Below are 24484 nucleotides of genomic sequence, written 5' to 3'. Positions count from 1 at the left end.
ATGTGAAATGTGCAGATCCAGAGACTCTGCTGTAGAAAATTCTTCCAAGTCTCACACCTCATTAGAAAAGAAAATTGAAGAAGTTCTCCCAAATTTAACTACAATCCCAAATATGTACATGCTGTTACCAATGACAAGTTGTGAGACTGGACGAACTCACATTAGCAATAATAATCACCACCAGTTTCTGATCAGTCATCCTGGAAGATTGTATACCTTTCCATTTTCTGCATAAAAAAACACACAAGATTGTTATCATATCCAAAAGCGATCAAAGACTATGAAGCCAAAAAATCATACAGGAGAAATGGTTTTATTTAGCTATGTTCAACAGTTATAAATAAATACATGTATGTTATCTTTCTGGGTTTTTAATACTTTAAATTTTTTAAGTTTTAAATTTCCTATGATTTCTCTTTCTAAATAGATACTTTTAAGTTATTTAATTTTTGTCATTTTGTATTATTCTTATAGAGGGTCTACCAACTTTAAGTTTTAGGCCTCACAACACCTAGAAGCATTCCTGGATGTCCCCGGATGACCTAGGTCTCAGGTGAGATGTTTTCCAGGGGCTATGCCTGCTTCCTGCTGCTTTCCTGGCTGCACTTCCTAATTCCTTACATGCTCCAAGTTTGTTTCTTTGATGACTGAAGTTGAAACAAAAGTTTGAAGTAAAAAATATAAAGTATGGATCTGCTACATGCAGATCCAGACAAGAATAGCAAATTTCTTTTTTTTTTTTTTTGGGGGGGGGGGGGTATTTTATTTATTTAAAAAAAAATCTTTATTGTTGAAAGTACTATGTATGTCCCCCTTTTTCTCCCCATTGATCTCTTCTAACCAGCCTCCACCTCCACCCCAGGCCTTCACCACCCTATTGTCTGTGTCCATGGGTTATGCAAATATGCTTACAAGTTCTTTGGCTGGTCTCTTCCCACCCACCCACCCATCTGCCTTCCCTCTGAGATTCGAGTCTGCTTTATGTGTCCATGTCTCTGGATGTATTTTGTTCATCAGTTTGTTTTGCTCATTATATTCCACATATGAGTGAGATCATGTGATACTTGTCTTTCTCTGACTGGCTTATAAATTGACAGGCAAAATAGGCTTAGGTATATACACCACCTTGGGCAAACAGACACAGGTGCTTAAACATGCTTTAGGCTCTCTCTTTTTCCCTGAGGAGTGTGGTCTCCATCCTTTGGTTAATTGTTATTGGATTGCACTCTGATGCTGTTTTTGTTGTTGTTTTGTTTTTTTACAGTGTAAAATTTTTATATTTAGAATTAGGCAGTTGGTCTCAGTTTAGATGATTCCAATTTTGTTGGCAACATTTAAAGCATCATAGTCAGGAGCTAGTCATCCTTATGCCTTCTTTTCACCATCAGGCCTGATCAGGCTGTTGACTTTAGCCACATCAATGTCATAGAGCTTCCTCACAGCCTGTTTGATCTGGTGCTTGTTGGCCTTGACATCCACAATGAACACCAGTGTATTATTGTCTTCTATCTTCTTCATAGCTGACTTGGTAGTCAGGGGGAGCTTAATGATGGCATAGTGGGCAAGCTTGTTTCTCCTGGGTGCGCTCTTCCGAGGACATTAAGGCTGCCTCTGGAGCCTTAGTGTCTTTGGCCGTCCGAAGGTGGGTGACATGCAGACCTTTTTTTGTGACTGTGGACGCCTTTCAACACTGCTTTCTTTGCCTTCAACGCCTTTGCTTTGGCTTTGGCTTTGGGAGGGGCAGGGGCTTCCTTCTTAGCTTTTGGTGGCATCTTCGTAAAAAGGGTTTTCTGATGCTGTTTTTGATATTAAAATAATGGTCCTAAAGTTAGCTTTTAGGAGATAATTACAGCTGGCCCTTGAACAACATGGGTTCCAACTGTGAGGGTTCATTTCTATGAGGATTTAAAAAGAAATACATATAGAACTATAAATGCATTTTCTCTTATGATTTTCTTAGCATTTTCTTTTCTCTAGCTTATATTTTATTATAAGAATATAGCATATAGTACATATAACACAAAATAAGTGTTAATTGACTGTTTGTTATTGGCAAGGCTTCCAGTCGACAGTAAACTATAAGTGACTAAGTTTTTGGGGACACAGAAGTTATACACAGATTTTTGACTATGTTGAGGGGTGGTGCCCTAATCCCTGTGCTGTTCAAGGGTTATCTGTATTCTATGCTACGTCATGTTCCTCATTGCTGGATGTTTCCTTCTTAATTTCCATTGCTGGTAAAATGACCCCTGTCATGAGTTCTTTCTCTTCAAGAGGATTTTGGGTATAGACTCCCTGGTCCTGACCTGCCTGCTGAAATATGGCTTCTTTCACACAGTCTGGAGGTTACATATATGTACTGGCACATTCCTTCTTTCACACAGTCCGGAGGTTACATATATGTACTGGCACATTCCTTCTTTCACACAGTCCGGAGGTTACATATATGTACTGGCACATTCCTTCTTTCACACAGTCCGGAGGTTACATATATGTACTGGCACATTCCTTCTTTCACACAGTCCGGAGGTTACATATATGTACTGGCACATTCCTTCTTTCACACAGTCCGAAGGTTACATATATGTACTGGCACATTCCTTCTTTCACACAGTCTGGAGGTTACATATATGTACTGGTACATTCCTTCTCTGTCCTTTTTGGGTTGTCTCAGGGTGTTAGGGTTGTAGTATTGAATGTTGCATGGAAATATGAAATATACCATTTACTGGAAATGCACTATTGGTGGCAGTGTTCTGAGGGGTAGCCTTTTTAGGTGGTTTTCTTTTTGGACACGTTATTTTGACAAGCAAGAATCCTCAAATATGGACTAAACACATTTTATCTCTTATTTCACATTTCACACTGCATTTAAAAATATCAATTTCCATATTTCTATAACAGATGCTAGGAGAAGTTTTCTACCCACAACTTTCAGATGGCAATGTCATTTACTAGTATGTTAAATCCTCATTTCTTCCCACTTGTATAATTTTGTCATTTTTTGGTATTGATTATATTGTGTGAAATATAATGCAACCATCAATTTCAATTAGTCATGGAAACTCAAGAAAATAGTATCTACCTGAATGACCATGATAATCTCGCTATTTATACCATCATGTTTTTCTATTTTGGCTAAGAAGAGAGCGAAGGATGTAGTGTGTGTCTGTGTGTATTAGTATGTGCATTCTTCTGCAGAATCATCCTTATCTCATTAGCATATAGCACACTTTGGTTAGAGTTTTTCCATGGGACAAAAGTCTTCAGGTATGGACTACTGCAATATTTAACATTCAATCAAACCTGCTATTTTGGAAATAGGATGGAAATTGGCAGTCAGGGTAAGATATTGGCAAAGATGTGTTTTTTTTTTTTTTTAAATGTTTTTTTAATTGATTTCAGTGAGAGGAAGAGAGAGGGAGAGAGATGCAGAAACATTGATCGGATGCCTCTTACACGTATGTCCCCTACTGGGGATCCAGCCTGCAACCTGGACATTTGCCCACACTGGGAATTGAACTGGTCTCCTTCTGGTGCATGGGACAAGGCCCAACCAGCTAAGCCACACCAGCCAGGCTCATGTGGCATTTTAATGGAAGCAATGTTTCTTAGGAAATATTAGTGGCCACTTGATGGTTGCCTATTGTACCACCCAGCATAATCTCAGGGACAAAACAGTTATTTCTCACTAACGAATTGTGACAAACAGTTATTTCCCACTAATGCACTGCGTCCACCCATTTTTTATTGTATATAGCATATAGTACATATAACACAAACAGTAAACTATAAGTGGCTAAGTTTTTGGGGACACAGAAGTTATACACAGATTTTTGACTATGTTGAGGGGTGGTGCCCTAATCCCTGTGCTGTTCAAGGGTTATCTGTATTCTATGCTACGTCATGTTCCTTGAGCTTATGTTAGCTTGAGCTTAATTAACCTGGGATTCAGGTTGACAGAGCAACTGGCAAGAGCACTGAGAAAGGGAAGAACACTCTGCTGGGTCTCACACCAGCAATGAGAGAGCACAGCCTGGAAGTGACTCAGGGCACTTACCCTTACAACTGATTGGTAGAAGTCCTGCTCATGCAGCTCCAATAAACTATACGGAGGCCAGAATTACAACCCTTCCAAGTGCCTGGAACATGCAAGGCAGAATTACTTTAGAAACAGGATTAATGGTTTCCACTTGGGAAATATTTTAACCTTATTTCTTCTCTGCCTCTATCCATCTGTAAGTTACTTCAACATGTGTTTATTTAGTTACTACCATGTGAAAGTTACTGTGCTGAGTGCTAGAGGACAAAATGATGAATCTACTATTGCTTCCCAGGATTAGTGGGCATAGTGGAGAAAAATAAAAGCGGAGGGTTTAGAAAAGATTGAAGAAGTCTCTTAATAAATCTCATTGATGTTAAAATATTCTAATACTATTTCTATAATCTCAGTATATGTCATGTTTACCATCTGAATCTATAGGTGATGCTGAATATTTTGTAAAAGCCACCACCAATGTTTTCTACTGCTTATATTCCATTACTCTGTCCCAGCCTTTAATATTGAGAAAAGTGTGGGTGCACCTATTTTTCCAGCTATGGATGTTATAAATCTGAAACCCACTGGGAATAACCATTGTAGTTGGAGTATAAAAGAAGATTAATTTTCACTTGTTTTACTATCCAAATAGAAATACACAGCTTTCATAGTAATAACAATTAGCTTGCCATCAATAACTGTGCTGCTTAATTTTTATACTTATCTTTAAGACTTTCATATAATGTCACAGTGCTGCTATTGTTAGAAATAAGTAACCACAACTACAAAAATGTAGGAAACTGTGGCTTTTTGGCATGTTGCATTCTAAGGAGAGAAACACAAGACAAATTCTGCTTGAAGAAGCCTTGTGAGGAAGAACCTGGCCTTCCTAACCTAACCTAACCTAACCTAACCTACTCTTTCAAATGAGAGATATGAATTACATATTTAATTGGTTTTATTCTTTTATCATCACTAACCTACTTTATTTGGATTTGAAAAAGTTAGGAACTGTCAGCATACCCATCTGTTAAAAAAGGCCACAGTGAAGGTCTTAGAACATCTGGTCAAAAGACTGAATTTTCCTCTCCCGTGAAGACTGGTATTTTTATCTAGTTCTCTCAGTTTGTCTGCATAATTTTCCCCCACAAATTGGTATTTAAACCTCAAAACCTTTAGCTAACTACATCTGTCAATGATATTTTATTGTTTAATTTTCTTTTTATGGAGCCAAATTACCTCTCTCCCACATACAGCCGGCACTTTACATGTCTAATTTGTCGACATGTTCTATAATGATAATTTCATTGATTTAGAAAGTGACATTATGAGCAACATATGTTCAGTTTAGCAGTAGACCTTGTTATGGCAATCAATTCTTTTCTCCTCCAGAACTCAACTATATTCCACATTTAGAAGCGACAAAATAATTTAACCAGTTCAGTTCTTACAACTTAGAAAAAAAGAGATAAAACCTGCTTATAGTCTGCTTTCCTAAGAGAGTAAATTCTCACTTTGTGCAGTTTGCAATGTGCATATATTATGACTACATATCTGAGGCAGGTGAAAAGAGAGAACACAGTAAAGGTGCTTAATAAAGTAGAAAAAGACAAAGAAGAAATGTTTTACGAAATTCTTTAACTGTGTCCTACCCTCTCCTATTCACCAGGCAACCTTAATCAATACCTCTGCAAACACCTGCTAAGAATCTCCGGAGCAGCAGGCACTGGGCCAGGCCCTGAGCTTCTCTGGGTGTTTTGCTGTCCCTGTGCTCATGCATGCATTTTTTTGTTCTCTAGCCCTTTACTCCTCTGAAACCAAATAAAAATCCTCCTCATATTTCTAGATCCAGATTAAAGGTCACCTCTACTCTGAGGCTCTCCCAACCCCCTTCACCCAACCCAGGCCAGCATTAGTCATGCTGTCTTTACCTGGCCTTAAGTGTGTGTGACCTCCTCCTCAGTCCTCTGCAGACAACTTGGGGGAGGATCGTATTCATCTTCATGTCCCTAGCAGCTAGCTCAGTGCCTGGCTTATTGTAGTGCCCCATAAAAATGAATTGTATTAAATAGAAAATATTTTCTATTTGACAAAGTTATTGTAAACCATAAAGCAACCTTTAAGATTGCACCCTGTTGTTGTTTTTATAAAGCAATCAAGGTGTTCTGTGATTTTGCTGATGAGGATTTATAAAGCCAGCTAGAAGTTTAGTTCAATATTCATACATAGTGGAGTGGTTTAGAAACAATGTGGGAAGGATTGGGAAGGAGGTATAAAATCCTCTAATAATGTTAGAATAAGTGGCTGCATAAAAAAACACAAGTGGCATAGGAAAATGCAAGCAAACAGATTTAACTACTGCCGGAAACTATTTTTTGTCTGAAAATAACTTTTTGGATTCAACTTATAGTGGGAGCTAATCCCCGACAGCTTCTGCAGTTATGATAGGCAATATAGCATTATTTGTAATTATAAAAAGATTAACTTATGTTTTGTATCAGATGCTTATAAAGGTAGAAATCAAGGCAAATGCTTCAGAATTTTTTCCCCAAAAAATTGTCAGAGAAAAGATCTGTTCTCTAGCCAAAAGACCAGGAAAGGGGCAAATTGGCAAGAGAAAAAAAAACTTGTAGACAATAACCAGCCAATACAGTGGAAAAGAGTCACAGTCCCACCCTCAGTCCTGAATGCCAATTCCTTACTTTCCTCCCTCAGGAATGATCACATGTGGAGCATTAAAATACATACCAGACAACCCAAATATTGTACATCACTTAATACTCATAACATCCCGCCAAGACAGTCATATCTCATCTTGCATTTACCCCACAGGGGCAATGCTGCTCACAGAGGCTGTATTCTTGGCACAAGTTGATAAGCTCATAAGTGGAAGAAATGGGGTGAGAGAGCCGGTTCATCTGGCTCGAAGCCTGTGATTGTCTCATTTGAACACACTTTCTTAACACTGCATCCAACGTGGAAACACAAGTGACTACAGGTGAATCCTGTTACAAGCAAATTGGTATTTTTTTTTTCTGGCAGTCTGAGGGACCACCAGCAGTGGATATACATTCCATAAGGCAATAAATAAAGAAACCGTTTTTGTTCTTTACCCTTCAATCTTGTACTGCTGTGGACTATTTAGTAGCTACTACATTTCACCCTAGGAGCTTGAATCCATCACTGTGATCGGGTTTGTTTATCACCCTGTCAAACAGGAGACGGACTCTATCCTCCTTTGATACAAATAATATCCTATATAAATGTAAGCACTTACCAATGTAGTTATTATCATCCCTGTTAGTGGCGGATAATTAGAATCACTTTTCAATTCATATTCAGAAACAAAAACATTGATTTTTCAGTAATACAAAAATAAAGCTACCCTTAGGGAAATTACAGTCGTAATTGAGCTAAGGATTGGACTTCTGGTAAAAGCAACAGTACACCCAAGAAAAATTCAGAAAGGTTAGTGCTGAGATTGAACATGTTTTCAAAGCAGCACAAAACAGGGGTTGAGAAGTAGTTCTATTAGTCAGGACAAACTGTTTTAAGTAGAGCTGTGCATTTTAGGACTAAACTAAAAATTATACATCTTTCTGCGCTTTCTACATCTATATCAAAATTAGTGTCTCTTATACATATCCCAAAAGACACAGCCATTAAGTCAATTTCATGGGGCCACTGTGAGTCACTTATATAGAAACTGCTGAGCTAGAAACATTCACAGGAGGCAAGAATCCTAGAGAGATGGCAGCGGGGTAAAAATGTGTCACGATTACTATCCAGGTGTTTATATCTTTGTTTTTTATTTGTTTTCACTCAAAATAAAAGGAAGATAACTTTATATATATATATATATATATATATATATATATATATATGCATATATATATATGCAGAGATGATGTGTCTTACTACGGTTGTAAACTTAAACGGTGGGGCTGGATGTCTCTGCAGCCCTAAGTCAGCCATCATAGTCCTTGGCTTGGGACAAAAGTGAGAGGAGCTCAAATTTTCATTTACTGAATAAATCAATATATTAATTCTAGGTTGCTTTGACTTAATAGATTGACATATAATGTTCCTGGCTCTTTAAAGATCAAGTATCATGCTTGCTTTAAAAGAAAAAAACACACCTTGTCTTCATCTTTTTACTATCCTTAAAATGATATTTAGAGCAACTATTCGACCAACAAGTGAAGAACACTGCCAATGAGATGTGGGTTTAAACAAATATAAATAGTCATTTGCAAATGCCTTGGCTGTTCTTGAAATATACACTAGTGCTTTTAGTTTTCACCTCCTTTAGACTTCACTCTCTCTTTTCCCAGACAGCATTCAGGTCCTTTCCAGGGACTCTCTGTGCTTTGTTCACTTTTTCTCCCTAGCATCCCCCATTCTCTTTTTCATATAGATAGTGTGGTTTTGTGCTTTAAAAACAAGGATTATATAAGATGTAGGACACTCTAGATGGCTTAAACATGTTCCAAAAAACTGATTCACATTTCAAGGTACATGCTAATTGGTGAACAATTTCCAGCAACTCAAACATTATTCAAAAGATAATTAACTAAGAACTGAAAACACATTTGCAAAATGCTGAGCAGTCCTTACCAATCTCTGATATAGAATCTATCTCTCTTTCATCAGATCTGCTTGGGTAGCCACTGAGAATTTCCTTTCTAGGATGGCAGGGACACGGCTTAGAAAATCTTTTGGATGAGGAGCTCTCTTGTTTCAGGTTCCCAAAAGTCAAGAACTATTGGATCTTTTTTTGAGAGAGCTATACTCACTTTAATATATTCATCATGCAATGCTTCCCATGAAAACAATAAGAACAACTGTCTGGAGGAAAGCATGAACCAGGTACAGAGTCACATTAAAAAAGAAAAAAAAGATCAATCTAGGGCTGTTTAGTCTTCCCAATTGACAACAACTGGGTCAAAAAATATTGTTCTTCTTAGACAACATTTATTTAAAATATTGTTCCTCTTAGACAACAGAGGAAAGGCAAAACACATGACTGTCATAGTACACGAAGATTTATGAGGAAGGAATCAATTGTACAGTACAGTTAAGACTTTAGCTTTTCCTTTTAGAATAATCAAAATAAGATTAATATCAACACCCAAAATTGAAGAAGTATCATTTCTTTGTCAGGACAGAAAGGTCCTTGCTTTATTATCTTTTAGTTTGTTCCCAAACTCACTACTGCCGTCACCTTGCTCAAGCCTAGATAATCAAGGGTATTGTAAAGAAAATGCTAACACTTGCTTCTGGAAATACAGTGAGGACATTCAATTAACTCACACAAGTTATTCTTAACTTTTCTGGTCATTATAGGATGTCTGGTCATGGCAGATCAGGTGTCATGCCTAGACTATGCCTTGTTTAATCATTGAAACCACCTGTTCAATCAGCAGGATGGACTCCATTATCATATATGGAGGTTCATTAATTAAGTCATCAAACCCTGAACGTATAGCATGTACAAGGTGCTTGGCTGTCCCTAGAGATTATAGCATTCACCTGAAGTAATGCAAGGAGAGGCACCAGGAAAGGAGGAAGGCTGCTCTCTGTCATAGCTGACTGTCCTTAGTGGTTGTGAGAAGGCAAATGTAGTGAGAAGTGGATATGTTAATCTAGAGTGGATTTTGGAAAGGTGATACATCTGTTGTCCAGGGGCAATGCAAATTCTTTACAGAAATTAAAAATTAATTCAAGAAAATAATCATTGTGCTCCATTTTCAAAGGATTATGGAAAGCAGCATCAGGAGATAAGGTACTGATAAGTAGAAGGACCATCAGTGAGTGTGGAACACTGATGTATTTTGTTCCAAAACTTCCACTTGGTAAACATTAATCAAACAGAATAAATAGTAGCTTTGCATTCTACCAATTACTTTTCCTAAACAGACACTAAATATTTGATGGTTGAGTATAGATTGTTGTTAAATTCCAAGTGAGATTTCAGTGCATTTTAACTCAGGGTAAAATATATTAAATAGGGTTACATAAATGATTAATATTTCAAGCTAGATCTATTTGGCTATTTTTACAGATTGACCTCCCCCTGCTCAAAACCTCTGCCAAAACCCAGTATTTGGGTTTTCTTTCCAAATAGCACAGGAATAACTTTTTGTAAAATGCAGTTGTATGTGACATTAAGGCCTTGAATTTGAAATAAGAAATGTTTTTAAAAACTCATAAAATGCAAATGTTTATAGTCTCTGAGCAGGAATTGCAATCTGTGCTGGAGTGCTTTACCCACACTAAATTGACAAAAACATTATCTTTTTAACATGGCTTAATTATTTTATTAATCTGTTACCAGGAAGAACATTTTCTTTTACATCTAGTGGGGTTTCTTTTTAAAATATTATTATTTAAAAAATATATTTTTATTGATTTCAGAGAGGAAGGGAGAGGAGAGAGAGAGAAACATCAATGATGAGAGAGAATCATTGATCAGCTGCCTCCAGGACTCTGCCTACAGGGGGTTGAGCCCACAACCCAGTCATGTGCTCTTGACGGAATCAAACCCAGGACCCTTCAGTCCATAGGCCGATGCTCTATCCGCTCAGCCAAACTGGCTAGGGCCATCCAGTAGGGTTTTAAATTATAGTTTTAAAATTTTCATGCATTTCCCCCCCTCCCAACTGAATTTCATAAAATTTTATTTCTGCTTATTTTATTGTAGTTTGGCAGCAGTTGCTTGTCAAGGTGACTTGGGCCCATCACCCTTTGTCCCACAGTGAAGACTGTGGAATAGGGGAAGAGGTTAGGTTTCTGTGCCCATGGTTTGAATACAGTCTCTGCCATTCAACCCCTGTGTGAGCTTGAGGCCTATCGAACCTCTCTAAGCCTTGTTTCCTCTTCTATAGACCAGGGACAATATATAATCCCAAGTGTGGTTGTGAGGGTGGGAAACATGATATGCAAAGAGTCTTCTAGCACATGGTTTATGGTAGGCTCTCAATAAATTGTAACTAGTTAAAAAAAAAAAAGAAAGATTACTTGAGTACAGATTAAATGATGACTGAACTCAGGATTAACAGGGCTACTTTGGATAAAGAGATTTATATTGTGTGATTTGTTATTTATTCATTCAGATGATCAAAATATATTTCTCATGTATATTTGGTCTTTGTCCACAATTCCTGACTAACAGCTTGTAATTTCCTAAGTGTTGAAAGTAATCAAGGTAATTTGTTATGTTAGTGAAGTGACTTTTGGAAAGTACCTAAGAACTGGGGTCTGGGTGCCAGGAGAATCAACCATGTGATTAGAGGGTTGGACCTTTCAGTCCCATCCCCTCACCCCCACCTCCAAGGAGGGGAGAAGGGCTGGAGGTTGAAACAATCATCAGTGGCCAATGAGTTTATCAAATCATACCTATGTAATGAAACCCCCATAAAACCCAAAAGAAGGGGCTTTGCGGAGATTCTGTGTTGGGGAACCAAAACACTTCCATGTGCCACTATCTGGGGTCCCAAGCTCCCTGAGGACAGAAACTCCTTTGTTTGGGACCTGTCTTATGTACCTATGTATTTCTTCATCTGGCTGCTGATTTGTATCCTTTGATAGCCTTTGTAATAAATGGTAATCTAGTCAGTAAATGAGTTTTAGTGAGTTCTGTGAGCCATTCTGGCAAGTTAATTGAACCAAAGTAGAGGATTGTGGGATCCTCAATTTATAGCCAGAAGCACAGGTAAGAGCCTGGACTTGCAATCAAAGTCTGACCTGTGCATGTGTGGGTGTGTTGGGGAGGAAGGGACAGTCTTGTAGGACTAAACCCTTACCCTGTAGAAACGGAGTCTATCTCAGGGTAGATAGTGTTAGGGTATAGTTGAATTCTTGCATACCATGCTGGTATCTGGGGATTGTTTGTAGGTTTGTGGGGAAACCATTCCTTCACTCCCCTCCTTGGAATTGAATCCAGGAGTCAATTTAGAGACCTCAATGGCACTCTTCAGCTTCTCATATTATCTCCAGATTTCTTTGTTATTTTTTTTAACCAAGACCACCCAGTCAACACTACATGCTATGATAATCTAATCCTTGGCATTGCCCCTGTCTTCTCAAAATCTGTGTGCCCCAGATTCTGTACCATTGTTCCTCCCAAGGAAGGGATACAGGTGTAGGTGGACAAGAGAATTAGGGAAAGGATCCAGTATCTGAAGATGCTGTCCTATTATTTGTTAGTTGTTTTACAAAAGTGATCTCATGTAATCATTTGTACTATGGTTTAGTAGGGTTTCCAAGAGTGGTGCTGGCAATGAAGACTATCTCAAGTCATTGGGTGTTGAGGACAGTTTCAAAAGCAGGGAGGAAGCAGGCAAATTAATGGTGGGCAGGCAGTATGCTACTGAAGAAGCTACCAGACTTTTATCTTTGTCCAGTATTCTACAGTTAATATAATCATGCATTACATTTTTGTTTACTAAACCAAACCTATAAGATAAGTAGGATTACTGCTATCCCTGTTCATAAATGAGTTACTTGCCACACATTCTTCCCAGTGGTTAAGCCAAAGCTAGAGTCCCAGGGCCTCTGACAACCCAAGGCCCAGTACTCACCATCACATTTTCCTGTCTCATTTAATGAAAAGAATACTGACTGTATCACTCCACTGGGCTAAATTGTGTCCCCTTAAGATTGAACAAGATCCCCCAAGATGATGAAATTCAAGCAGATGAAGGGGCTAATAATAAGCCCGTAACTGTGACTAACTGGATGGCTGTCACTGGACTGCAAATAACTGCTCCTTTCCTTTTCAAATTAGGTTATGGATTGCTGTAATGCCCAAAATCAGAATCAATAGCTAACATTTATTGAGTGCTTACTGTATGCTGCTTCATGCTATGCTAACAATTTTGCCTCTATACATCTTTTTAATCACCCTATGGAGTAGGTACTACTTAAATTCTCCCTCTTCAGATTACATGAGGCTAAAAGATGTTAAGGTCACACAGCTAGATAATAAAACTATCTGGAAAGGAGCTCAGAAAATTTGGCTCTGTTGCCATAATTCAGTTCATAGACTTGAAGGGAGCTCTTGGCCACTGTCATACAAAACACAAAAGCAATATAAAGATTCCAATAATTCATTATTCTGAAAAGAAGTTAGTCAGGCTTCCTTAGAATCAATGGGAATCTACACTAATAAAAGAGAAAGATGAAAATTGACCATATCTTCGCGACGCCCACCAGCCAATCAGGAGTGAGTATGCAAATTAACCCAACAAATATGGTGGGTTCATTTGCATACACAGGCATCAAGAGCCCCCAGCAGCTCTGGTCTCTGGGGAATGTGGGAAGGTGGAAAGGTGGCTCTGGGCTGGAGCGAAGGCGGTGCTGGCAGTCAGGGGAAGGAAGGCCCATTCTTGCACGAATCTTCATGCATCGGGCTTCTAGTCTAATCTAATAATAGAAAAATATGCAAATTGACCACACCTTCGCTACACCTAAACCACGCCCACCAGCCAAGCCACGCCCACCAACCAATCAGGACGGGTATGCAAATTACCCCAACAAAGATGGCGGCTAATTTGCATATCAAGACAGGGTCCAAAGAAGCCAAGAGCTGCAGAAGGGAGTAAAGCTTCGAAGAAGCAAGCAAGCCGGGGGAGGGGGGGGAGGAGAAGGGCGGGGCGGAGGTGGGGCCGGGGTAGAAGGGAAACGCAGGCGGGCTGGAGGAGAAGGCGGGGCGGGTGACAAGGGCGGAGCGGAGGCGGGGTGGGGGAGAAGGGAAACGCGGGCGGGCTGGAGGAGAAGGTGGGGCGGGTGACAAGGGCGGGGCGGAGGCGGGACGGGGGAGAAGGGAAACGCGGGTGGGCTGGAGGAGAAGGCGGGGCGGGTGACAAGGGCGGGGCGGAGGCGGGGCCGGGGGTGAAGGGAAATGCGGGCGGGCTGGAGGAGAAGGTGAGGTGGAGGACAAGGGCAGGGCGGAGGCGGGGCCGGGGGCTAAGGGAAACGTGGGCGGGCTGGAGGAGAAGGCGGGGCAGGGGAGAAGGGAAATGCGGGCGGGCTGGAGGAGAAGGCGGGGTGGGCGACAAGGGCGGAGCGGAGGCGGGGTGGGGGAGAAGGGAAACGCGGGCGGGCTGGAGGAGAAGGTGAGGCGGGGGACAAGGGAGGAACGGAGATGGGGTAGAGTGCAGCAGGAAATCCTTTTGCAGGATTTTTCCTGCAATGGGAAAGCTAGTATTTAAATAATTATTTAAATACTTTTTAAAAATTTAAATTAAAAATAATCCTCAAATATTCACACTAAAGAAATCTGGAGAGTTGGTATAGAGGGCAATCTAGTTCACTAACCCAGGGTGACAAGTTCACTGGTATTTATGGGAAACCTGCTGCTCTGGCCCTTTCCCTCAGTGTGAGGAGGATACAACAAGAACTGCAGGGCATAGTCTTTGGTGGCATAACTTTGGTTGGCTTCTTGGAGGAGACTTCCTAGTGACACCCAGGTTTCAGCCACACTCTTCAGCAGGAGTATGGTGAGCCGTCCATACAGCTGTTTTTTCAAAATTAAGTGAGTGGAGGGTGGGAAAACTAACCCAACAGCTGCCTTGAGCAAGGCACCACTCAGTTCTTGTGTGACCATGATTGCGTTTGCAGCAGCATGTTGTCTGCACTCCAGCTCTGTTTGCACATTTAACATTGTGTTAATTGTGCAAACACAGTCAGCAGAGCTGCTCCTACTCCACTTCTGCGGGTCCTGCAAATGCTGCCGGCTAGATTGCAGGAGTGTTGATATTGCTCCTGTCCTGTCCCCTTGGTCTGGCTGGTCTGAGAGGTGCACCTCACTCTGCAACCAGCGCAGAGGAGGAGGGAGACAGACCAACATGAAGGAAGGCGAACTAAGCAGAACAACTGAACAGGACTGTGATATTGATTAGCACCACACAGTGTAGTGGAGTTTTATGGCAACATCCTCATGATCTATGCTGCTGGGCACTTTAAAGCTTTTCTATCACATAAAAATGATTGGTAAGACATGGGACTAATGGGTAGGATGTCAGGGCAAAAGAGTAGACAGAATAGAGGTGTCTTTAGTTCAAATTTGCTAGTGTTCTCTTGGTTCCTGTTATGAACAAGATAGCACCCATCTTTTCAAATATGGCTCTCAGATTTGTTTATTTAAAATCTTAGAAATTAAAAGAAAATTGGATTGGTTTTCAGGCAAGAAAGCATTTATAAGAGGCTTCTGCTTCCAGATTTCATTTTCCATATTCTAGAGTTAATAATTATCTTATCTCCCTGTCTTTAATAGCAAATATAAAGTCATAATTTAAATAAATGCATCTGGTCACTGAGGGAGAATAATCACAATTTATAAATTTGACAGTATAGCCTCACTAGGAAACAGGATTCTTCCATTATTTTAATTATTTGTAATAATTGGGAGCCCTGGGGTAAGGTCAGGGAGAAGCAAGTTTTCCTAGCAAATTAATATCCGCAAAGACACTCACAGAGACCTGTATAATAGTGTTCCCTTTGGAGAGGGTTGGGAATAAACCTTTTGGATAGAACATACTTTGATGGATCAAATAGAATATCATATTATTTCTGCCCTCTTCCCCCAAATGACCCTGGTTCCTTTGTCTTTGCATTTTCTTGCGTTCATTTAAATGCTCACATAAAATGGTGATTCATTCTTTTTGCATTTAACATGTGACTTAAAAGGTAATGAAAGCTCTTAATTTGGGAGGCATGAGGTTAACTATTTTATACTTAAAATGGTTCATTCTCATTTACATGAAAGAACTAAATATAAATTTATTTTTCACATAATGGGCTAAAATTTTCTTTCTTGAATAAAAGTAATGGCTTATAAAGTAGTTTAAAAAGCCATTTAAGAGGCTGTTTTGATTAGGTGCCTGTGTTTGACTAAGATACTTTATTTTCTTAATAAGTTTCATTGCCTTTGGTGACTCCTCTCTCAAAGGGAAGAAAAAAACCCCCACAGTAAATTAAAGGTACATGCTAACACAGTAAAAATAGTTCCAGTGGCAGGACACAAATTATTTTATTACCATACCAACTGAGCCATTGATACTTCACAATTCATGAACAAATTTTCCATTACTATAGAGTCATGCTTTTATTGACTGTTATAAAATCACCATTTGTATCTTTTTTTATCCTGCTGTGTTTTTATTTTATTGGAAAAGTCCTGTAACAAGTATAACATCAGCTCAGATTACCAAGAAATCTATAAAATAGCTTCCTGCTACCACCTTTGGTACAGAGTGAAAGAATACATTATGGTCCCACTGAGTCTCTGATAAAAACTGATTCACATGCCCCCATGATTTATCCTTATCTGTAGACATCCACGCTTTCTCTGCTTTATTAATTATGGGAACATCTCACTGACATTGATTAGTTATGGTACGCATAATTAAAGCATTTGGGTCATGAGATTTAGGTATGAACTTTGGGCATGGTAATAAAAGCAAAAAACAAACAAACAAACAAAACAAACACCCAAACACTGCAGGAACGAGGAAAGTTCCAACAATAGATCTTCTTTGCTAGTGTTTTATCAGACTCCACGGACTACTTTGATCTGTGACATTCAGTATGGTGACCACCTGGGCTTAAAATAAAAACAGGGAAGAGAACTTGACCTGTCTCAATAAAAAAAGCAAAACCTTGAAGGAATTGTTTTTTAAATGATTCCTGTCAATAGGTTTTCAAAATAGAAAGTGCATATACTATAAAACTTTCGTGAATTCTAATCTGCATCTTTTGAATACTAATAGAAAAATATCATTGATCAAAATTGCTCTTAAGTGCTAGTAGTAATAGAATTTCTATCCATGCTCATATCCATGGGCCAGGGAGGAAAATCAGTTAAATACCTTCTTATTTCCTTCCACATGGTTTCTAGTGATGTTCAAATAAAATTTTTCTAACTAATGAAGAATGAATTTTGTTTTAAGATACAGAGCAAATCATATTTGGACTATATTAACTTAGCTGGTTTCAAAAGAACAAGTAATGTGGCAGAGATAGTGAGCCATCACCACAAATGAAGAAATGCCAGAAGATCAATCTTTTATGGACTCCATGGAAGAACTTTCTAATCATCTGTTGCTTATAAATGTAAATCCAATATCAGTGTTAGATATCACTATTTCTCCTAGCTTTATGTATAGCTATTTATGCTTCTCAGAGAGTTTCCATATAGCTCAATCCACCTGATTATTATAGTAACTCTATCAGGCAAACTGATAGATGAGTTATTTTACTGCTGAGGAAATGATGGTTATGTAATGGGACTCAAATTCAATCCTGGTCATCAGCTTTTCTATCAGAGTTTTTGACAAATGTGTCAGGTGTGTTTGGTTTCATAGAACAGTGCTATAGTGATTTATACTGACTATCTGAACCCACAATTTTATGTAACAAATTAATAAAGGTAACTAGGATTTTGGACTTTTAATTATAAAGGTAGTTAATGGTAAATATTGAAAAATATGCTTTAATAAAACAGTGAAAAGTAATCTCTGGCCAAGAATAAAATTTTGCCTAGAGGAAGGGGGTGCATGTGGAGTTGAGGGGGTCAAAGATAAATTTTAAAAAAATATAAGGAGATTACTGAACACTGAGCAGAAGAGTTTTGATATGTGAAAACTTATTTCATACTAGAGGCCTGATGCATGAAATTTGTGTACGAGTAGTCCTTCTTTCCCCTGGCTGCTGCACCAGCTTCCCTCTGGCACCCGGGGCCCAAGCTTCACTCTGGCTGGTGGCAGGCACCCAGGACCCAGACTTCCTTCTGGCCCCAGCTTCATCCGGAAGGATGTCTGGTTTAATTAGCATATTATTATAGACTAGAGGCCCTATGCACGAAATTCGTGCAAGGGGTTCAGCATTCACAGCCACGGCTGCTTGCTTCGGCTCTAGCAGCCCTGGCTTCGTCTGGAAGGTTGTCTGGAAGGATGTCGAAAGGTCATTTGGCTGTCCATTATAATTAGCATGTTACGCTTTTATTATTATAGATATGCAATTTTATTGTCTGGCTTATGTGTTGGAGGCTGGAGTGTTGAAAATTCTATGGACATAGTATGAAAAAATATGTTTTTTTTATTACCAGTTTCTGAGAAAGAGAGGGTCTGTTTTCTCTGCTTCTTGGCTTTTGATGAACTACCAATATCCTTTTTTTTATATCATATTTTTGAATTTTAAAATGATCTATCAAGTTTTTAAATTGTTAACTTACTTTCCTATTGACATGTTTAATGATTTTGGAGGTGCTTTATTTTTATTTCTGAGAGATCTTCAATTGGTTATGCCTTCTAGAATGTGACCTTTAAATTTCCTCCTTTCTGTCATCTATGTTCAGTCATAATCTCCAACTGAACACTTTAAAACACAGGAGAGCTCCTTACAAGTCATCCAGAGATGAATCTTTTACATGGAAGAAATAAAACCCTTTTGTAATGTGGGGATTTTAGAACAAGTTACTCCAACTTGTGCCTCTGCAGTATGCAGACTTGTTTGAGCTAAACACAAATTTAAACATGTACCCAGGAGAAACTTCTGCGCCCCCACCCTTATCTGCCTAAAAGAATTTGAATTAGAGGTCTTGCCCATGTAAGATTACCAGAAATAACTTTTCCAACCCACTTGTATGGCAGGGCAAACTTTTATGTACTAAACTAAAGTACTGGTGTACAAATTTGTGCATGGGTGGGGACCCTCGGCCTGGCCTATTGGGGGGGGGGCAGTCAGTTGGGGGGAGGGACCCCGGGAGGTTGGCCATCTGGCCCCCTGATTGGGGCCTATCGGAGGGGCCCACTGGCAGGGAGGAGGGGCCATGGGAGGTTGGCTGTGGGAGTGCACTGACCACCAGGGGGCAGCTCCTGCATTGAGCGTCTGCCCCCTGGTGGTCAGTGTGCATCATAGTGACTGGTTGACCAGTCTTTCCGGTTGTTCTGGTCATTCAGTCGTAACAGTTGCTTACGCTTTTATATATATATAGAATATAGACATCTGCTCTTCTTATAATCCTGCATGACCCTTTGAAGTCCCCAAGGTGCATTACCTCATCTCTAGCTCATATGTCTTATATACTAGTATCTCCATCCCCTTTTCTATCTCTGAACCTCTCCTGCATGTGGGGTGTCTGACTCTTTCATGTATGCAGGATTCCCATACATATGTATACATTAAATTTGGTTATTTATTGTTTTGCTAATCTGTCTCATGCCTATTTGAGTATTAGACCAGCCAGATGAACCTTCTGTGACATTTAAAAATCATTTAAAAAACAATTGCTTTTATTACCATGCTCAAGACAGTAGAGAAAAATTTGTTCCTCTGATAGTAATATAAATTATTTTCAATAAATTAGACATTTTTGAATCTGTGACTTTTAAAATGTTTTTGATTATATGGTATGGGGATAAAAGAGGAAGAGCACATTGTAGATCTAAGCTAACATAATTATCTGCCAATTAAAATATAAGCATGTGGATAAAAAAAGAAAGCATTTTAACATGCCCACTTTCATATTTTAGAGAAGTTATTTTCCCTATGGTTAAAAGATATCCCTTGTAAGGAACTCATCAAAAATTCCCTTTCCTTCTAGTACTGAAATGATTGTAATTCTGTCAATGTGTCATATGGGCATATAAAACCTTCCTTTATTGTGTCAGCCTACAGGCATCCTTGATCTCAATTGGTGTGAATTTCATTTATTTGCCAAACTGTGGAAAGATGCAAGGAAGATTATGTGATTCCCCACCCCCCACACCCTAGTTCACACTTTCTTTTCTTCTTGAAATTGAACATGCCTAACCAACAGGGCATCCTAATTTTGATGGCTAGTCTTTAGTTATAATTTAGCTACCATCTTATTTTTATATTTCAGGTCAATATTGGCAACTCTGCAGCATGCTTTCTTTGTTTTCCCAGTTCAAAATTTCTTTTAACAACAATACTGCTGATGATGTTGTTAATAACAAAATAACCAGAGACATAATAACATTGATATAAATGTAAAAAACAAGCTTCAATTTAAAGGCTGCTCTTAAAGGAAATTTCATATTTTCTAGTGGTCCAAAATATTTGATATTGGGGGGACGGGCTTACATTTTTAATCACCATCTAAACATTGTCTGAAAGTAGTCTTAGGTTGATCTCTTTCCTCTCAAAGTATGGGGATAAAAGAGGACCCTGCTAGCGGTTCTCAACCTGTGGGTCGCGACCCACAGGTTGAGAACCGCTGCTGTAGAGCCTAAGACCATCGGGAAAACACAGATATTTACATTATGATTCATAACAGAAGCAAAATTACAGTTATGAAGTAGCAACGAAAATAATTTTATGGTTGGGGGTCACCACAACATGAGGAACTCTATTAAAGGGTTGCAGCATTAGAAAGGTTGAGAACCACTGTGTTAGAGCCAAGCAGTTGACTTAGTAGACAGCATTTAACTTTCTAGATAGTCAGCCCACAAATATTTATTTAACCTTTCTATGTGTCAGGCACTGTTATAGGCTACAGGTATATAGCATTGAAAAAAATATAATCACTTCTAGCAAGAGGCATGTATTCTACATGAGAGTGGACAATAGACATGGGACCAAATAAAAAGATAATTTCAGGAATACATACTATGAATAAGATAAAAGAGGTGAATGTGCCACTTGGATGGAGGTGGGAGCTGCTTTAATAGGTGGCAAGGCCTTTTGAGGAGGACCCACTGGAGTTGAGATTTTAGTGATGAGAGGAGGGCACCTCACAGGATTTGGGGAATGAGTGTCACAAACATGAGGAACAGCAGGCAAAAAGGCCTTGTGATCAAAACCAGATGTATTGTGTGCCAGAAGTAAGGTCAGTGTGACAACTGTGTTGTGAGTGAGAGGAAGGGAGAGATGGGAGAGGTGAGGGCCAGGTTTTGGAGGCCTTGCAGATTTTAGTAAGGGTTGGATTTCATTCCAAGTATAATGGGAAGCACAAAGGATGTAAAGCTTTAGAAATACTCTGTTGACAGAGCAACAGTTTCAAAGACTATGGCCTTGACCCAGAGGAGAGGTACTAGAGGTTTGCACTGGGGTATGAGTGTAGAAGGCCAGCAGTGGTTGGATTAGTATTATATTTTGTAGAGCTCAATATGTGTGTGAAGCAAAAAAAAAAGGGGGCTTGTAGATTTGGGAGAACACTGGAGTGTGAGTGGGCTAGAAGATAGTAGTGGATACAAAAAGTTAACAGTTGCACCTTGAGCTTGTTATGTTGGAGATACCCACTAGTTATTTAGATGAAGATGTCAAGTAGGAGTTGGATAAATGAGGACAGACCTCAGTGAGTGGTCTAGGCTGGGCAAGTAAATCACTGATATATGGATTGAATTTGAAACCATGGGACTGGATGAGATCACACAGGAGGAGTGGATATAAGAAGAGGAGGCCTGAGGGCAGATTCCTGCAAACCCTGAAATATTTATAGGTTTTGTAGAAAGAAGGATCCAGTCAAGGAGCTTAGGAGAAAGGGGCCTGTGGTGTAGTAGGAAAACCAGACAAATGTAGATCATAGAAGTCAAGAGAATAAAATGATTAGAGAAGAAGAGTATACTCCCTCAATCATGACAAGTGCTGAAATGTTAAGTAAGAACAGTTCACTTCAAAAATTATTGTATCTTGTGAGAATGCAAATCTTATCTAATGGATTATCTAGGGCAGTGGTCAGCAAACTCATTACTCAACAGAGCTAAATATCAACAGTACAATGATTGAAATTTCTTTTGAGAGCCAAATTTTTTAAACTTAAACTTTTCTAATGCCACTTCTTCAAAATAGACTTGCCCAGACCGTGGTATTTTGTGGAAGAGCCACATTCAAGGGGCCAAAGAGCTGCATGTGGCTCACAAGCCGCAGTTTGCCGACCATGGATCTAGGGGGTTGATCTATAATGTAAGCCTGAGTAGACTACCATCAAAAAGCATTGCACTTTCCCTGTCCTGATATATTCCAGTTCTTTGTAGTTATATCTTACCAATCTCGAAGGAACTTGATAAACTATGGAGACATGCTAAAATCTTTTGAAATGAGAAAAGCCAGAGAATTTAAGGCCACCAAACTGTTTTATAAACAGGAAAATGAAGGCCTTGAAAAGTCGAGGATTGCTTAAACTCAGTACACCTATCACATTCACTTCCTTCCAAATCCAGAGGTCAACAGGTTGGCATCCTCCCATCAGGTAAACCAGCAGTAGACTAAAGACATTCATTTTCCCCGTTATTTTCATGGTAAAATGGTTAGTCATTATAACTAACCCCCAGGTGTGCAAATTAGAGCAACTGCTCCAGGTTGTCTCTGCTCAGGGAAGGTTAGGGGTAGACCTGACATCCAGACAGCAGATGCTCCATTGTGACTCAGAAAGGCAACCCTGGGATGAGCACACACAATGCCTTTCATCCTTTTCTTAGGAAAAGAAGCCTGTGAGTCAATAACAGTATAAATTCCATAAAGTTATAGCTCCCTGTCTATGAGATGTCTTGGCTAAACTTACAGCAACCATGATGTATTGACTTCAATATTTTCTCTTATGGCCAATAGCGACTCACACAATTAGGCATCAATATACAGCAGAGGTTCTTAATGGGGAAGGGATGGTGCTTCCAGAGGATATTTGGCCATGTCTGGAGACAGAGGCAGTTTTGGTTGTCACTGGAGGGATGCCTGGGGCATTTTGAGGGTAGAGGTCAGGATATTGCTAACTCTCCTACAACCCACAGGACAGTGTCCCACAGCAAATAATTACCTGAAACCAAATGCCAATAATGTCAAGGTTGAAAACTCTGATATAAAGAAAACTAAAAATCATACTTAATTTTCAGCATTAGTCTTAATTTTAAAATGGATTGAGAATACCATCCTGTTAGCTCATTTTCTCAACTGTAATACCTGTATATAACAATATCAATGCCTCAAATTTATGCTATTGGTTTCACATTTGAAAAAAGAAAATGGGAAAACTATTCCAAGAGAAGTACACAGAAGTGCCCATAGATTACTATCAATTCCATTAATGGACTTTAGCATTTATTGTGAAGTTTTTGTGTCACTGATATTGCTAATAAAAACAAAATAGATCCAGAGTCATAGAAGCATGCAACAGACTGAGGATCCTCAAAGGGAGGGAGGTAGAGAGGGGAGCGAAGAGATCAACCAAAGAACTTATATACAAATATGCATAACCCATGGACACAGACAATAGTGGGGTGAAGGCTGGGGAGGGATGGTAATGGGGAGGAGAGGGGAGATCAATGGGGAAAAAAGGGGCATCTGTAATATTTTGAAAAACAAAGATGAGTAAAAACAAGCAAGCAAGCAAGCAAACAAACAAACAAAAAAACCCTTCTCCTCCTGAGATAAAATTTGACATTTTAAAGTCATTCTAAAAAAGAAACACAAGAAAACAACCCATAATCAAATTCAGATTTGAAGCTCACCAGGTAGTAGGTATCCAGTGCAATTGATTTTCAACCAAACAGTTCTTTCCTTAATCATATTACAAGATCAGAAACATACTTCTGTTGGACTCAGTTATGCTTATAAAACAGTGCTAACATGCAGCATATGCTTAGTACATGCTTCTTAAATAAGTGATGTTCTCCAATAAAACTGTTCTTCCTGTGTCCTTGTAATCCTATCTAATAAAAGAGTAATATGCAAATTGACCATCACTCCAACACTCAAGATGGCTGCCTCCATGTGGTCAAAGATGGCTGCCCCCATGTGGACACAAGATGGCCGCCACAAGATGGCCAACAGGGGAGGGCAGTTGGGAGAGACCAGGCCTGCAAGGGAGGGCAGTTGGGGGTGATCAAACCCGCAGGGGAGGGCAGTTAGGGGTGACCAGGCCTGCAGGGGAGGGCAGTTAGGGGAAAACAGGCTGGCAGGGGAGCAGTTAGGCATCAATCAGGCTGGCAGGGGAGTGGTTAGGGGGTGATCAGGCAGGCAGGCAGAAGTGGTTAGGGGCAATCAGGAAGGCAGGTAGGTGAGCAGTTGGGAGCCAGCAGTCCTGGATTGTGAGAGGGATCCCAGATTGGAGAGAGGGTGCAGGCTGGGCTGAAGGACACCCCCCACCCCATGCACGAATTTCATGTACTGGGCCTCTAGTTATTTATCATTAAATATGAAATTCTAGTCTTAGAAAATTTTTGCCTGGGACATTAATTATCCCAAGACAATGAAGCAATGAAGCCTTTTCCAAATATATTTCTATACCCCACTTTATTATTGTAACAACCACAACTTGCCTGAAGATTTTACTTTGAGAAATGCATTTTCCCTATTTGTTTCAAGTGTCCTGATCCTGTGCCTCATACCCTGGAGAGGAAGACTGTTCTCCATTTGCTATTTAAAGCATTCTTTTAGTGTTACAGGAGTCTGAGTCCTTGCAAAAGGGCAGGTTGGGCTGTA

The 24484-nt window shown here is 39.5% G+C and overlaps 1 pseudogene; it reads right to left on the bottom strand.

Annotated features, from left to right (window-relative positions):
* Nucleotides 1-1305: 1305 nt before the first annotated feature.
* LOC114228430 (60S ribosomal protein L23a-like) lies at nucleotides 1306-1772 on the bottom strand (annotated as a pseudogene).
* Between the last annotated feature and the right edge of the window lie 22712 nt (nucleotides 1773-24484).

Source organism: Eptesicus fuscus, chromosome 2 (assembly GCF_027574615.1).
Source record: "Eptesicus fuscus isolate TK198812 chromosome 2, DD_ASM_mEF_20220401, whole genome shotgun sequence".
NCBI lineage: Eukaryota > Metazoa > Chordata > Mammalia > Chiroptera > Vespertilionidae > Eptesicus > Eptesicus fuscus.
Note: the sequence above shows the minus strand (reverse complement) of the source record. Positions and strands in the feature narration are given on the sequence as shown.